The sequence below is a fragment of the Dicentrarchus labrax genome, unplaced genomic scaffold (assembly GCF_905237075.1).
Source record: "Dicentrarchus labrax unplaced genomic scaffold, dlabrax2021, whole genome shotgun sequence".
Lineage (NCBI taxonomy): Eukaryota > Metazoa > Chordata > Actinopteri > Moronidae > Dicentrarchus > Dicentrarchus labrax.
The window spans coordinates 23,700,540-23,715,539 of NW_026136713.1; the positions used below are offsets into that span (position 1 = coordinate 23,700,540).

Here is a 15,000-nt window from a genome sequence, read left to right on the forward strand (position 1 = left end):
CTTACACTTAGCTCATAGTTAAAATGAAGGCACTGATTGTGTTGTATACAGTTGAAACCAGAAGTTTACATACACTATAAAAAGACGCATACGCTTTTTTTTCTCACTGTCGGACATGAAATCAGACAATCACTTTTCCTGTTTTAGGTCTGTTAGGATTACCAAAATTATTTCTATCTGCTAAATGCCAGAATAATGAGAGAAGGATTTTTTTAGACAATTTTTTATTACTTTCTTCAAAGTCAGAAGTTTACATACACTAAGAATACTATGCCTTTAAACAATTTGGGAAAGCCCAGATGATGATGTCATGTCTTTGGAAGCTTCTGATAGGTTTATTGACAACATTTGAGTTAATTAGAGACACACCTGTGGATGTATTTTAAGGCACACCTGAAACACACTGCTTCTTTGTGTAATATCATGGGAAAGTCAAAAGAAATCAGCCAAGATATCAGGAAGAGAATTGTGGACTTGCACAAGTCTGGTTCATCCTTGGGTGTAATTTCCAGATGCCTGAAGGTGCCATGTTCATCTGTTCAAACAATTATACGCAAGTATAAACACCATGGGAATGTCCAGCCATCATACCGCTCAGGAGACGGGTTCTGTGTCCCAGAGTTGAACGTGCTTTGGTCCGAAATGTGTATATCAACCAACAGATGATGCTGCCATCCCTCTATTTCACAGTTGGGATGGTGTTCTCAGGCTTGCAAGCTTCCCCCTTTTTCCTCCAAACTTAACGATGGTCATTATGGCCAAACAGTTTGATTTTAGTTTCGTCAGACCACAGGACATGTCTCCAAAAACTAAGGTCTTTGTCCCTGTGTGCATTTGCAAACTGTAATCTGGCTTTCCTATGTGTCTTTTGGAGTAATGGCTTCTTCCTGACAGAGTGACCTTTCAGCCCATGTCGGTACAGTACTAGTTTCACTGTGGATAAAGACACACTCTTACCAGCTTCAGCCAGCATCTTCACAAGGTCTTTTGCTTTTGTTCTTGGGTTGATATGCACATTTCGGACCAAAGCACGTTCAACTCTGGGACACAGAACCCGTCTCCTTCCTGAGTGGTATGATGGCTAGACACTGCCATGGTGTTTATACTTGCGTATAATTATTTGAACAGATGAACGTGGCACCTTCAGGCATCTGGAAATTGCACCCAAGGATGAACCAGACTTGTGCAAGTCCACAATTCTCTTCCTGATATCTTGGCTGATTTCTTTAGACTTTCCCATGATGTTACACAAAGAAGCAGTGCGTTTCAGGTGTGCCTTACAATACATCCACAGGTGTGTGTCTCTAATTAACTCAAATGTTGTCAATAAACCTATCAGAAGCTTCCAAAGACATGACATCATCATCTGGGCTTTCCCAAATTGTTTAAAGGCATAATAATCTTAGTGTATGTAAACTTCTGACTTTGAAGAAAGTAATAAAAAAATGTTCTAAAAAAATCCTTCTCTCATTATTCTGGCATTTAGCAAATAGAAATAATTTTGGTAATCCTAACGGACCTAAAACAGGAAAAGTGATTGTCTAATTTCATGTCAGACAGTGAGGAAAAAAAAGCATATGTGTCTTTTTATACAGTGTATGTAAACTTCTGGTTTCAACTGTACATATGTTATGATGGTAATCTATTGTGAATCAGAAGTCCCTAGCAGTTTTATGTAATGCATCTAGAAAGCTGATGGTAATGGGATATTCAGGACAGATTTTAATGGTTGATGGAGGAGGAGGAAATATTGAATTTGATGATTTTGTCGTTGAAGTTTCGTGCCTGTTGGCTTGAACTTAACTTTAGAAATTTGACATTAAGAACATACATTAGTGTAATTAAATATTATGCAGTGATAACATCGGACTTAAACTTGTTTTTCATATTTTGAAATGTTTGCAGATGACCATGAATGCAGCTGATGCTGTCATTCCTGTGGAAAGCTCCCACCATGCTGTCTTGTTAGAGACGCAGATGACTGAAACTTTGAGTCCATGAGACACTAATCAACAGGTACATTCATGTTTAGCACTTAAACTTTACTTCTAGAATATTTCTAACTCACCGTTTGTTGCTTTTTATGCCCTTTAAGCAGGTAAATAAGCTGTTTTTTTAAATGCATCTAGAAACATAATGGTAATAGGATATTCAGGACAGATTTTAATGTTCATAGGGATGTTACTTTTGATTAAATATCACTCTATTCTGGGACATTCACGACGTCCCCATAGCACATCTTACATCAGTGTATGAATAGAAGCTGTGTGTTAAGTATCTGACAACCTAGAGACTTGGTCTAGCATTGGTCCCCATAAGGAACCACGACATGGTGTGTGATATGTCCCCACTAAGCTTGTTTATTCAATATGTGTGAAAACAGGCAGAGGTTGATGGAGGAGGAGGGAATATTGAATTTGATGATTTTGTCGTTGAAGTTTCGTGCCTGTTGGCTTGAATTTAACTTTAGAAATTTGTCATTAAGAACATGCATTAGTGTAACTAAATATTATGCAGTGATAACATCGGACTTAAACTTGTTTTTCATATTTTGAAATGTTTGCAGATGACCATGAATGCAGCTGATGCTGTCATTCCTGTGGAAAGCTCCCAGCATGCTGTCTTGTTAGAGACGCAGATGACTGAAACTTTGAGTCCATGAGACACTAATCAACAGGTACATTCATGTTTAGCACTTAAACTTTACTCCTAGAATATTTCTAACTCACCGTTTGTTGCTTTTTATGCCCTTTAAGCAGGTAAATAAGCTGTTTTTTTAAATGCATCTAGAAACATAATGGTAATAGGATATTCAGGACAGATTTTAATGTTCATAGGGATGTTACTTTTGATTAAATATCACTCTATTCTGGGACATTCACGACGTCCCCATAGCACATCTTACATCAGTGTATGAATAGAAACTGTGTGTTAAGTATCTGACAACCTAGAGACTTGGTCTAGCATTGGTCCCCATAAGGAACCACGACATGGTGTGTGATATGTCCCCACTAAGCTTGTTTATTCAATATGTGTGAAAACAGGCAGAGGTTGATGGAGGAGGAGGGAATATTGAATTTGATGATTTTGTCGTTGAAGTTTCGTGCCTGTTGGCTTGAATTTAACTTTAGAAATTTGTCATTAAGAACATGCATTAGTGTAACTAAATATTATGCAGTGATAACATCGGACTTAAACTTGTTTTTCATATTTTGAAATGTTTGCAGATGACCATGAATGCAGCTGATGCTGTCATTCCTGTGGAAAGCTCCCAGCATGCTGTCTTGTTAGAGACGCAGATGACTGAAACTTTGAGTCCATGAGACACTAATCAACAGGTACATTCATGTTTAGCACTTAAACTTTACTCCTAGAATATTTCTAACTCACCGTTTGTTGCTTTTTATGCCCTTTAAGCAGGTAAATAAGCTGTTTTTTTAAATGCATCTAGAAACATAATGGTAATAGGATATTCAGGACAGATTTTAATGTTCATAGGGATGTTACTTTTGATTAAATATCACTCTATTCTGGGACATTCACGACGTCCCCATAGCACATCTTACATCAGTGTATGAATAGAAACTGTGTGTTAAGTATCTGACAACCTAGAGACTTGGTCTAGCATTGGTCCCCATAAGGAACCACGACATGGTGTGTGATATGTCCCCACTAAGCTTGTTTATTCAATATGTGTGAAAACAGGCAGAGGTTGATGGAGGAGGAGGGAATATTGAATTTGATGATTTTGTCGTTGAAGTTTCGTGCCTGTTGGCTTGAATTTAACTTTAGAAATTTGTCATTAAGAACATGCATTAGTGTAACTAAATATTATGCAGTGATAACATCAGACTTAAACTTGTTTTTCATATTTTGAAATGTTTGCAGATGACCATGAATGCAGCTGATGCTGTCATTCCTGTGGAAAGCTCCCAGCATGCTGTCTTGTTAGAGACGCAGATGACTGAAACTTTGAGTCCATGAGACACTAATCAACAGGTACATTCATGTTTAGCACTTAAACTTTACTCCTAGAATATTTCTAACTCACCGTTTGTTGCTTTTTATGCCCTTTAAGCAGGTAAATAAGCTGTTTTTTTAAATGCATCTAGAAACATAATGGTAATAGGATATTCAGGACAGATTTTAATGTTCATAGGGATGTTACTTTTGATTAAATATCACTCTATTCTGGGACATTCACGACGTCCCCATAGCACATCTTACATCAGTGTATGAATAGAAACTGTGTGTTAAGTATCTGACAACCTAGAGACTTGGTCTAGCATTGGTCCCCATAAGGAACCACGACATGGTGTGTGATATGTCCCCACTAAGCTTGTTTATTCAATATGTGTGAAAACAGGCAGAGGTTGATGGAGGAGGAGGGAATATTGAATTTGATGATTTTGTCGTTGAAGTTTCGTGCCTGTTGGCTTGAATTTAACTTTAGAAATTTGTCATTAAGAACATGCATTAGTGTAACTAAATATTATGCAGTGATAACATCGGACTTAAACTTGTTTTTCATATTTTGAAATGTTTGCAGATGACCATGAATGCAGCTGATGCTGTCATTCCTGTGGAAAGCTCCCAGCATGCTGTCTTGTTAGAGACGCAGATGACTGAAACTTTGAGTCCATGAGACACTAATCAACAGGTACATTCATGTTTAGCACTTAAACTTTACTCCTAGAATATTTCTAACTCACCGTTTGTTGCTTTTTATGCCCTTTAAGCAGGTAAATAAGCTGTTTTTTTAAATGCATCTAGAAACATAATGGTAATAGGATATTCAGGACAGATTTTAATGTTCATAGGGATGTTACTTTTGATTAAATATCACTCTATTCTGGGACATTCACGACGTCCCCATAGCACATCTTACATCAGTGTATGAATAGAAACTGTGTGTTAAGTATCTGACAACCTAGAGACTTGGTCTAGCATTGGTCCCCATAAGGAACCACGACATGGTGTGTGATATGTCCCCACTAAGCTTGTTTATTCAATATGTGTGAAAACAGGCAGAGGTTGATGGAGGAGGAGGGAATATTGAATTTGATGATTTTGTCGTTGAAGTTTCGTGCCTGTTGGCTTGAATTTAACTTTAGAAATTTGTCATTAAGAACATGCATTAGTGTAACTAAATATTATGCAGTGATAACATCGGACTTAAACTTGTTTTTCATATTTTGAAATGTTTGCAGATGACCATGAATGCAGCTGATGCTGTCATTCCTGTGGAAAGCTCCCAGCATGCTGTCTTGTTAGAGACGCAGATGACTGAAACTTTGAGTCCATGAGACACTAATCAACAGGTACATTCATGTTTAGCACTTAAACTTTACTCCTAGAATATTTCTAACTCACCGTTTGTTGCTTTTTATGCCCTTTAAGCAGGTAAATAAGCTGTTTTTTTAAATGCATCTAGAAACATAATGGTAATAGGATATTCAGGACAGATTTTAATGTTCATAGGGATGTTACTTTTGATAAAATATCACTCTATTCTGGGACATTCACGACGTCCCCATAGCACATCTTACATCAGTGTATGAATAGAAACTGTGTGTTAAGTATCTGACAACCTAGAGACTTGGTCTAGCATTGGTCCCCATAAGGAACCACGACATGGTGTGTGATATGTCCCCACTAAGCTTGTTTATTCAATATGTGTGAAAACAGGCAGAGGTTGATGGAGGAGGAGGGAATATTGAATTTGATGATTTTGTCGTTGAAGTTTCGTGCCTGTTGGCTTGAATTTAACTTTAGAAATTTGTCATTAAGAACATGCATTAGTGTAACTAAATATTATGCAGCGATTACATCAAATTGAACACTTGTTTTTCATATTTATGTTTACAATTACAATATTTTAGATGTAGTTATATTTTAAGGCTGTCTTTCAAACGTAAAAAAAAGTCAATGTTTTGCCTAAACTTACAAATCGCAAATGTTGTAAATTTGATTTGTCCTAATTATTCAGATTCATTTTCAAGGTATATTTTTGTGACAGCACAAACGGTGTGTTTGCAGACAAAGGAATATTATCTATGTTCAGAAGTATAAACATTCACCAAGTCAGACTTCAGTTTCAAAATATTTTCTTGTGTTTAGACTTTTGCTGTTTTTAGGACCATTTGTTAACATCACTACTCCAAATATTTAAGTGTGTGAGAAAAGTATAATATAACATTTGCAATTAAGTGGTTGATTAACACTGTAGGAATTTTAAACAATTTTAATTGTATTGTCATAATATAGTACACTGGGATTGTGTTCAGTTCCAAGGATATATGTCTAAGTAACTTCTTTTTTGTCCTTAGATGAAAGGCACAGATGTTGAAGATTCAAATGAAGTATCCGACTCTATACAAGTTTGTATTGTTGCTTTCAGTTTTGTCTTGAGAGAACGCAAATGAGCAGGACTCAATAAAAAGTTTAAATGTATAATTTAAATGAGAGTTTGACTTCTTGAACTAAGGAAATTATTTTTTACTATGAAGTAATGCAGCAAACAACACAGACAAACATGAATACTAGTTTTAGGGTTGTTGAGTATTCTGTGACTGAGAAGTACAATATTCCACAGTTTCTGGGTAGTTGACTGTGGTTAAAAATAAGAACCATGTGAGACGTAAACAAAGAATAACCCTTACAGTGAAATTAAGGTTGAAAAGTTTGATGGGTGAGACAACAATTTAGTAATTCACTACTAAATTCTTGGTACTTAAGTGACCCCTGATATCAAGATTAAGTTAGAACAATGTCTCTAGTATAAATGATATGTAAATCATTTGATTCCCATTTTATTTGTATAACAAATTGTATGTTTACCCTGTTTTCGCTATAAATAAAAACTAAAAAAGTATATTGGTTCTGGAATAAATAATGTTATTGTGTTATGTACAGTACTTTTGTGCAGTTTGGTTTACAATGTGGAATTGTGATTCACAACAGTATCCAACCCTACTTAAGAATCCTCTTATATTACCACAAACCACGAGCACAGTAGTTCTTAAAGCTTAAAATACACATTTTCTTTAGTGAAAATATCCTAATGACACACTTTCTGCATTAATTTTGGTGCTGCTAAAGTAGATTATATCATTTGCATTATTGTGGTTTAATTCTAGTATTTGGTCTGATGCCTGTGGATAGCAGCTTGATAACTTTATGAAAAATCTATTATTAAAGACATAACCTGGTTGGTAGAGGACAGCTCCATTGCAGCTTCATAGCAGTTTACAGTACGAAGGAATCACAAAGTGGTTATATTATGCACTGCCATTGTTGTAGTGAACCTTGTGATCAAAAGAAGACAGGTAAAATGCAATAATCTGAGGATTATATCACTTAAGCTTGTTGTTTTACCATGGTCCCCATTAATCAATTGGAAATCTGTGTAAATTATGCAAATTATATTTAAATGAGGTCCCCCACAAACATGTTTACTGGATTTTACATAGGTCCCCAGTTAGCATGATGAAAACCTTACTTCATCAATTCAGATATTTGAAGTCGTGTATGAGCTAACCAACCAATGGTGAGTGTGCCTGATTTTTTTCATACCTCTAGAACCTCTAGAAAGGGTGGTCCCCGCAAGTGATGATCAGAAATTTGGTCCCCATTGCAAATGGTAACCAGTATGTGTGTGTGTGTGTGTGTGTGTGTGTGTGTGTGTGTGTGTGTGTGTGTGTGTGTGTGTGTGTGTGTGGAGAGTGTGTGTGTGTGTGTGTTGGCATTCATCACGTCCTGGGGACAACAAACTGTTTACACAGTCACGTCATGGGGACCTCTAACAGTATGGGGACGAAAAATGAGGTCCCCTAAAGGGAAACTCTTTTAAATGAATGCAGGAGTCTATCTGAAGGTGCCTGTGTGGTTTTTAGCTTTGGCCCATTGGGCATGTTTTCCAGTTAGTGTGTGTGTGTGAACGGGGCATGCTTGCGCCCCTTACTGTATGAGCTGGTAAGGCACTCACCGTTCCACACACACAGATCTTCCAAATATGGTATGTTACCGCCCACTTCCTGGTCCCCATTAAGAAGGATTTTAGGAGCAAACACAATTTTCAGTGTTTAAAGGGAGCATCGCAAAGGCCCTTCAATTAAAGATGTTTGTCACATAAAAAGAGGAACTACAACACCACAAGGTAAGCAATATTATCTTATTTACTTACTTGCTATAATCATTATTTGTATAGATGACCATTTTAAACCACTAATGAGGTTAATTAGTGTTAATTAGTTAGTAGGATAGCTAGTTAGCTTTAATTAGCAACAGAAGGCTAGTGTAACTAGCAAATTTACAATGTTTTACTAACAATGTTTTTAGCTTTCCCTGAAAGCTACTGTTAGTTGTTACATGATGGATGGATTCTGTGCATTTCTAGGAGTTTATACCAACTAAAAAAAGTGAAATATTTTTCAGTGTGTAACAGAGAAATTTAAAATACATTTCCAGGTAAGGAATTTAGTAATATATAGAGGTGTAACTTAATCCTAGGTATATATAGGTGAGATATATTATAGAAAAATTGTAAAGAGATGTTTTGATGATTTAAAGCAAGCTGTCCATGTTAAGAGAAAGTGCATCTGGACAGGTATTTTTGGGACCTGAGCTTGACAAGGCTGCAATTTGATGTTTGTATCTTTAAAGTGACTAGTGAAGTGATTCCACATGCCTCCTCTACATAAATGGGTCCTGATTGATTATACTACCTGAAAAAAGTAAACTTAGCTTACTTATAATTATTAATATTATTTTATTATTAAAAATGAATAATTTAGAATAGGGCATGGCAAGAAGGGAAGGCATCTGACACTGAGCCGACAGGAAAGGGCGAGTATGGGGAAAAAAGTTATAGAGCTAAGCCTCTGAACACCCACACAGTTTTTTCAGTTTATCTTGCTGATTATTAGTCTTCTTGGGACTGTATGGGTGTGTATACTGTGATTGATTGACATCTTCCTGAGTCTTCTGTCAGCTTTGTTACACCTGTTAGGGCAGGACAAAATATACCTTCACCATTCGTATTGGAGATTTAGATTTGTGACCTCATGGAGTTTCATCAAAGCTTAAGCCCACCCTAAACCTGAGCAGAGGTCTAATCAGCCATAATAACTGAAAACACCTGTGTGGATGTTCACTTAGAGCCTCTAATTGTATTGTAATAGAACTAAAGCCAAAGCTGTCTCATTAAACATTTCTCTGCAGTTTTAAATGCCACCAAGGTCAGTCCTCTTAAGGATGCCCTTCAGCATGTTCACTTCATATACATATTGAAAATGATTTTGAGACATTTAATTGCAAAACTTCAGGATGCATTAGATAAGCTTAGGTCAATAAAGCTGCCATCAAATGCACTAATAATTGGCAATTGTGTTTTTAGGACATATTGCCACAGACTAATTAACATTTGTAATGTCCTGTTTTTTTTGAAAATGTATTACTTTGTCTTACAGGACGTGGTGTATTTGCCCTATCTTCATTCTTCAAAGGAGATTTTGTACTGGAATACAGAGGAGACATGATAGATGATGCAGAATCTCAAAGGAGAAGGTGCATTTATCACTCATCATGTGTTGCATTCATGCTTCATTCAAGTGGAGAGGGAGAACATGGTGGTAAGATTTTACATTACACCTAAACTATACTCCTTATGCTAAACCATAATAATCTCCTTACACTTAGGTCATAGTTAAAATGAAGGCACTGATTGTGTTGTATACAGTTGAAACCAGAAGTTTACATACACTATAAAAAGACGCATACGCTTTTTTTTCTCACTGTCGGACATGAAATCAGACAATCACTTTTCCTGTTTTAGGTCTGTTAGGATTACCAAAATTATTTCTATCTGCTAAATGCCAGAATAATGAGAGAAGGATTTTTTTAGACAATTTTTATTACTTTCTTCAAAGTCAGAAGTTTACATACACTAAGAATACTATGCCTTTAAACAATTTGGGAAAGCCCAGATGATGATGTCATGTCTTTGGAAGCTTCTGATAGGTTTATTGACAACATTTGAGTTAATTAGAGACACACCTGTGGATGTATTTTAAGGCACACCTGAAACACACTGCTTCTTTGTGTAATACCATGGGAAAGTCAAAAGAAATCAGCCAAGATATCAGGAAGAGAATTGTGGACTTGCACAAGTCTGGTTCATCCTTGGGTGTAATTTCCAGATGCCTGAAGGTGCCATGTTCATCTGTTCAAACAATTATACGCAAGTATAAACACCATGGGAATGTCCAGCCATCATACCGCTCAGGAGACGGGTTCTGTGTCCCAGAGTTGAACGTGCTTTGGTCCGAAATGTGTATATCAACCAACAGATGATGCTGCCATCCCTTTATTTCACAGTTGGGATGGTGTTCTCAGGCTTGCAAGCTTCCCCCTTTTTCCTCCAAACTTAACGATGGTCATTATGGCCAAACAGTTTGATTTTAGTTTCGTCAGACCACAGGACATGTCTCCAAAAACTAAGGTCTTTGTCCCTGTGTGCATTTGCAAACTGTAATCTGGCTTTCCTATGTGTCTTTTGGAGTAATGGCTTCTTCCTGACAGAGTGACCTTTCAGCCCATGTCGGTACAGTACTAGTTTCACTGTGGATAAAGACACACTCTTACCAGCTTCAGCCAGCATCTTCACAAGGTCTTTTGCTTTTGTTCTTGGGTTGATATGCACATTTCGGACCAAAGCACGTTCAACTCTGGGACACAGAACCCGTCTCCTTCCTGAGTGGTATGATGGCTAGACACTGCCATGGTGTTTATACTTGCGTATAATTATTTGAACAGATGAACGTGGCACCTTCAGGCATCTGGAAATTGCACCCAAGGATGAACCAGACTTGTGCAAGTCCACAATTCTCTTCCTGATATCTTGGCTGATTTCTTTAGACTTTCCCATGATGTTACACAAAGAAGCAGTGCGTTTCAGGTGTGCCTTACAATACATCCACAGGTGTGTGTCTCTAATTAACTCAAATGTTGTCAATAAACCTATCAGAAGCTTCCAAAGACATGACATCATCATCTGGGCTTTCCCAAATTGTTTAAAGGCATAATAATCTTAGTGTATGTAAACTTCTGACTTTGAAGAAAGTAATAAAAAAATGTTCTAAAAAAATCCTTCTCTCATTATTCTGGCATTTAGCAAATAGAAATAATTTTGGTAATCCTAACGGACCTAAAACAGGAAAAGTGATTGTCTAATTTCATGTCAGACAGTGAGGGAAAAAAGCATATGTGTCTTTTTATACAGTGTATGTAAACTTCTGGTTTCAACTGTACATATGTTATGATGGTAATCTATTGTGAATCAGAAGTCCCTAGCAGTTTTATGTAATGCATCTAGAAAGCTGATGGTAATGGGATATTCAGGACAGATTTTAATGGTTGATGGAGGAGGAGGAAATATTGAATTTGATGATTTTGTCGTTGAAGTTTCGTGCCTGTTGGCTTGAACTTAACTTTAGAAATTTGATATTAAGAACATACATTAGTGTAATTAAATATTATGCAGTGATAACATCGGACTTAAACTTGTTTTTCATATTTTGAAATGTTTGCAGATGACCATGAATGCAGCTGATGCTGTCATTCCTGTGGAAAGCTCCCAGCATGCTGTCTTGTTAGAGACGCAGATGACTGAAACTTTGAGTCCATGAGACACTAATCAACAGGTACATTCATGTTTAGCACTTAAACTTTACTCCTAGAATATTTCTAACTCACCGTTTGTTGCTTTTTATGCCCTTTAAGCAGGTAAATAAGCTGTTTTTTTAAATGCATCTAGAAACATAATGGTAATAGGATATTCAGGACAGATTTTAATGTTCATAGGGATGTTACTTTTGATTAAATATCACTCTATTCTGGGACATTCACGACGTCCCCATAGCACATCTTACATCAGTGTATGAATAGAAACTGTGTGTTAAGTATCTGACAACCTAGAGACTTGGTCTAGCATTGGTCCCCATAAGGAACCACGACATGGTGTGTGATATGTCCCCACTAAGCTTGTTTATTCAATATGTGTGAAAACAGGCAGAGGTTGATGGAGGAGGAGGGAATATTGAATTTGATGATTTTGTCGTTGAAGTTTCGTGCCTGTTGGCTTGAATTTAACTTTAGAAATTTGTCATTAAGAACATGCATTAGTGTAACTAAATATTATGCAGTGATAACATCGGACTTAAACTTGTTTTTCATATTTTGAAATGTTTGCAGATGACCATGAATGCAGCTGATGCTGTCATTCCTGTGGAAAGCTCCCAGCATGCTGTCTTGTTAGAGACGCAGATGACTGAAACTTTGAGTCCATGAGACACTAATCAACAGGTACATTCATGTTTAGCACTTAAACTTTACTCCTAGAATATTTCTAACTCACCGTTTGTTGCTTTTTATGCCCTTTAAGCAGGTAAATAAGCTGTTTTTTTAAATGCATCTAGAAACATAATGGTAATAGGATATTCAGGACAGATTTTAATGTTCATAGGGATGTTACTTTTGATTAAATATCACTCTATTCTGGGACATTCACGACGTCCCCATAGCACATCTTACATCAGTGTATGAATAGAAACTGTGTGTTAAGTATCTGACAACCTAGAGACTTGGTCTAGCATTGGTCCCCATAAGGAACCACGACATGGTGTGTGATATGTCCCCACTAAGCTTGTTTATTCAATATGTGTGAAAACAGGCAGAGGTTGATGGAGGAGGAGGGAATATTGAATTTGATGATTTTGTCGTTGAAGTTTTGTGCCTGTTGGCTTGAATTTAACTTTAGAAATTTGTCATTAAGAACATGCATTAGTGTAACTAAATATTATGCAGTGATAACATCGGACTTAAACTTGTTTTTCATATTTTGAAATGTTTGCAGATGACCATGAATGCAGCTGATGCTGTCATTCCTGTGGAAAGCTCCCAGCATGCTGTCTTGTTAGAGACGCAGATGACTGAAACTTTGAGTCCATGAGACACTAATCAACAGGTACATTCATGTTTAGCACTTAAACTTTACTCCTAGAATATTTCTAACTCACCGTTTGTTGCTTTTTATGCCCTTTAAGCAGGTAAATAAGCTGTTTTTTAAATGCATCTAGAAACATAATGGTAATAGGATATTCAGGACAGATTTTAATGTTCATAGGGATGTTACTTTTGATTAAATATCACTCTATTCTGGGACATTCACGACGTCCCCATAGCACATCTTACATCAGTGTATGAATAGAAACTGTGTGTTAAGTATCTGACAACCTAGAGACTTGGTCTAGCATTGGTCCCCATAAGGAACCACGACATGGTGTGTGATATGTCCCCACTAAGCTTGTTTATTCAATATGTGTGAAAACAGGCAGAGGTTGATGGAGGAGGAGGGAATATTGAATTTGATGATTTTGTCGTTGAAGTTTTGTGCCTGTTGGCTTGAATTTAACTTTAGAAATTTGTCATTAAGAACATGCATTAGTGTAACTAAATATTATGCAGTGATAACATCGGACTTAAACTTGTTTTTCATATTTTGAAATGTTTGCAGATGACCATGAATGCAGCTGATGCTGTCATTCCTGTGGAAAGCTCCCAGCATGCTGTCTTGTTAGAGACACAGATGACTGAAACTTTGAGTCCATGAGACACTAATCAACAGGTACATTCATGTTTAGCACTTAAACTTTACTCCTAGAATATTTCTAACTCACCGTTTGTTGCTTTTTATGCCCTTTAAGCAGGTAAATAAGCTGTTTTTTTAAATGCATCTAGAAACATAATGGTAATAGGATATTCAGGACAGATTTTAATGTTCATAGGGATGTTACTTTTGATTAAATATCACTCTATTCTGGGACATTCACGACGTCCCCATAGCACATCTTACATCAGTGTATGAATAGAAACTGTGTGTTAAGTATCTGACAACCTAGAGACTTGGTCTAGCATTGGTCCCCATAAGGAACCACGACATGGTGTGTGATATGTCCCCACTAAGCTTGTTTATTCAATATGTGTGAAAACAGGCAGAGGTTGATGGAGGAGGAGGGAATATTGAATTTGATGATTTTGTCGTTGAAGTTTCGTGCCTGCTTGAATTTAACATTAGAAATTTGTCATTAAGAACATGCAGTAGTGTAAATAAATACTAAGCAGCGATTACATCAAATTGAACACTTGTTTTTCATATTTATGTTTACAATTACAATATTTTAGATGTAGTTATATTTTAAGGCTGTCTTTCAAACGTAAAAAAAAGTCAATGTTTTGCCTAAACTTACAAATCGCAAATGTTGTAAATTTGATTTGTCCTAATTATTCAGATTCATTTTCAAGGTATATTTTTGTGACAGCACAAACGGTGTGTTTGCAGACAAAGGAATATTATCTATGTTCAGAAGTATAAACATTCACCAAGTCAGACTTCAGTTTCAAAATATTTTCTTGTGTTTAGACTTTTGCTGTTTTTAGGACCATTTGTTAACATCACTACTCCAAATATTTAAGTGTGTGAGAAAAGTATAATATAACATTTGCAATTAAGTGGTTGATTAACACTGTAGGAATTTTAAACAATTTTAATTGTATTGTCATAATATAGTACACTGGGATTGTGTTCAGTTCCAAGGATATATGTCTAAGTAACTTCTTTTTGTCCTTAGATGAAAGGCACAGATGTTGAAGATTCAAATGAAGTATCCGACTCTATACAAGTTTGTATTGTTGCTTTCAGTTTTGTCTTGAGAGAACGCAAATGAGCAGGACTCAATAAAAAGTTTAAATGTATAATTTAAATGAGAGTTTGACTTCTTGAACTAAGGAAATTATTTTTTACTATGAAGTAATGCAGCAAACAACACAGACAAACATGAATACTAGTTTTAGGGTTGTTGAGTATTCTGTGACTGAGAAGTACAATATTCCACAGTTTCTGGGTAGTTGACTGTGGTTAAAGATAAGAACCATGTGAGACGT

At 36.3% G+C, this 15,000-nt stretch overlaps 1 long non-coding RNA gene across 33 annotated transcripts in view; it reads left to right on the forward strand.

Moving 5' to 3' along the window:
- Positions 1-15,000, forward strand: part of LOC127374670 (uncharacterized) — a 19,860-nt gene that overhangs the window by 2,156 nt on the left and 2,704 nt on the right. Inside the window, exons 2-13 of one of the 33 annotated variants that reach the window (XR_007887068.1) lie at positions 1,906-2,016; positions 2,567-2,677; positions 3,228-3,338; positions 3,889-3,999; positions 4,550-4,660; positions 5,211-5,321; positions 6,330-9,632; positions 11,592-11,702; positions 12,253-12,363; positions 12,914-13,024; positions 13,574-13,684; positions 14,688-14,814. This is a non-coding gene — a long non-coding RNA (uncharacterized LOC127374670). Of the gene's footprint in view, positions 1-1,905; positions 2,017-2,566; positions 2,678-3,227; positions 3,339-3,888; positions 4,000-4,549; positions 4,661-5,210; positions 5,322-6,329; positions 9,633-11,591; positions 11,703-12,252; positions 12,364-12,913; positions 13,025-13,573; positions 13,685-14,687 lie in introns of all 33 variants that reach the window. The other 32 variants (XR_007887078.1, XR_007887070.1, XR_007887079.1 and 29 more) reach the window with 32 other exon arrangements.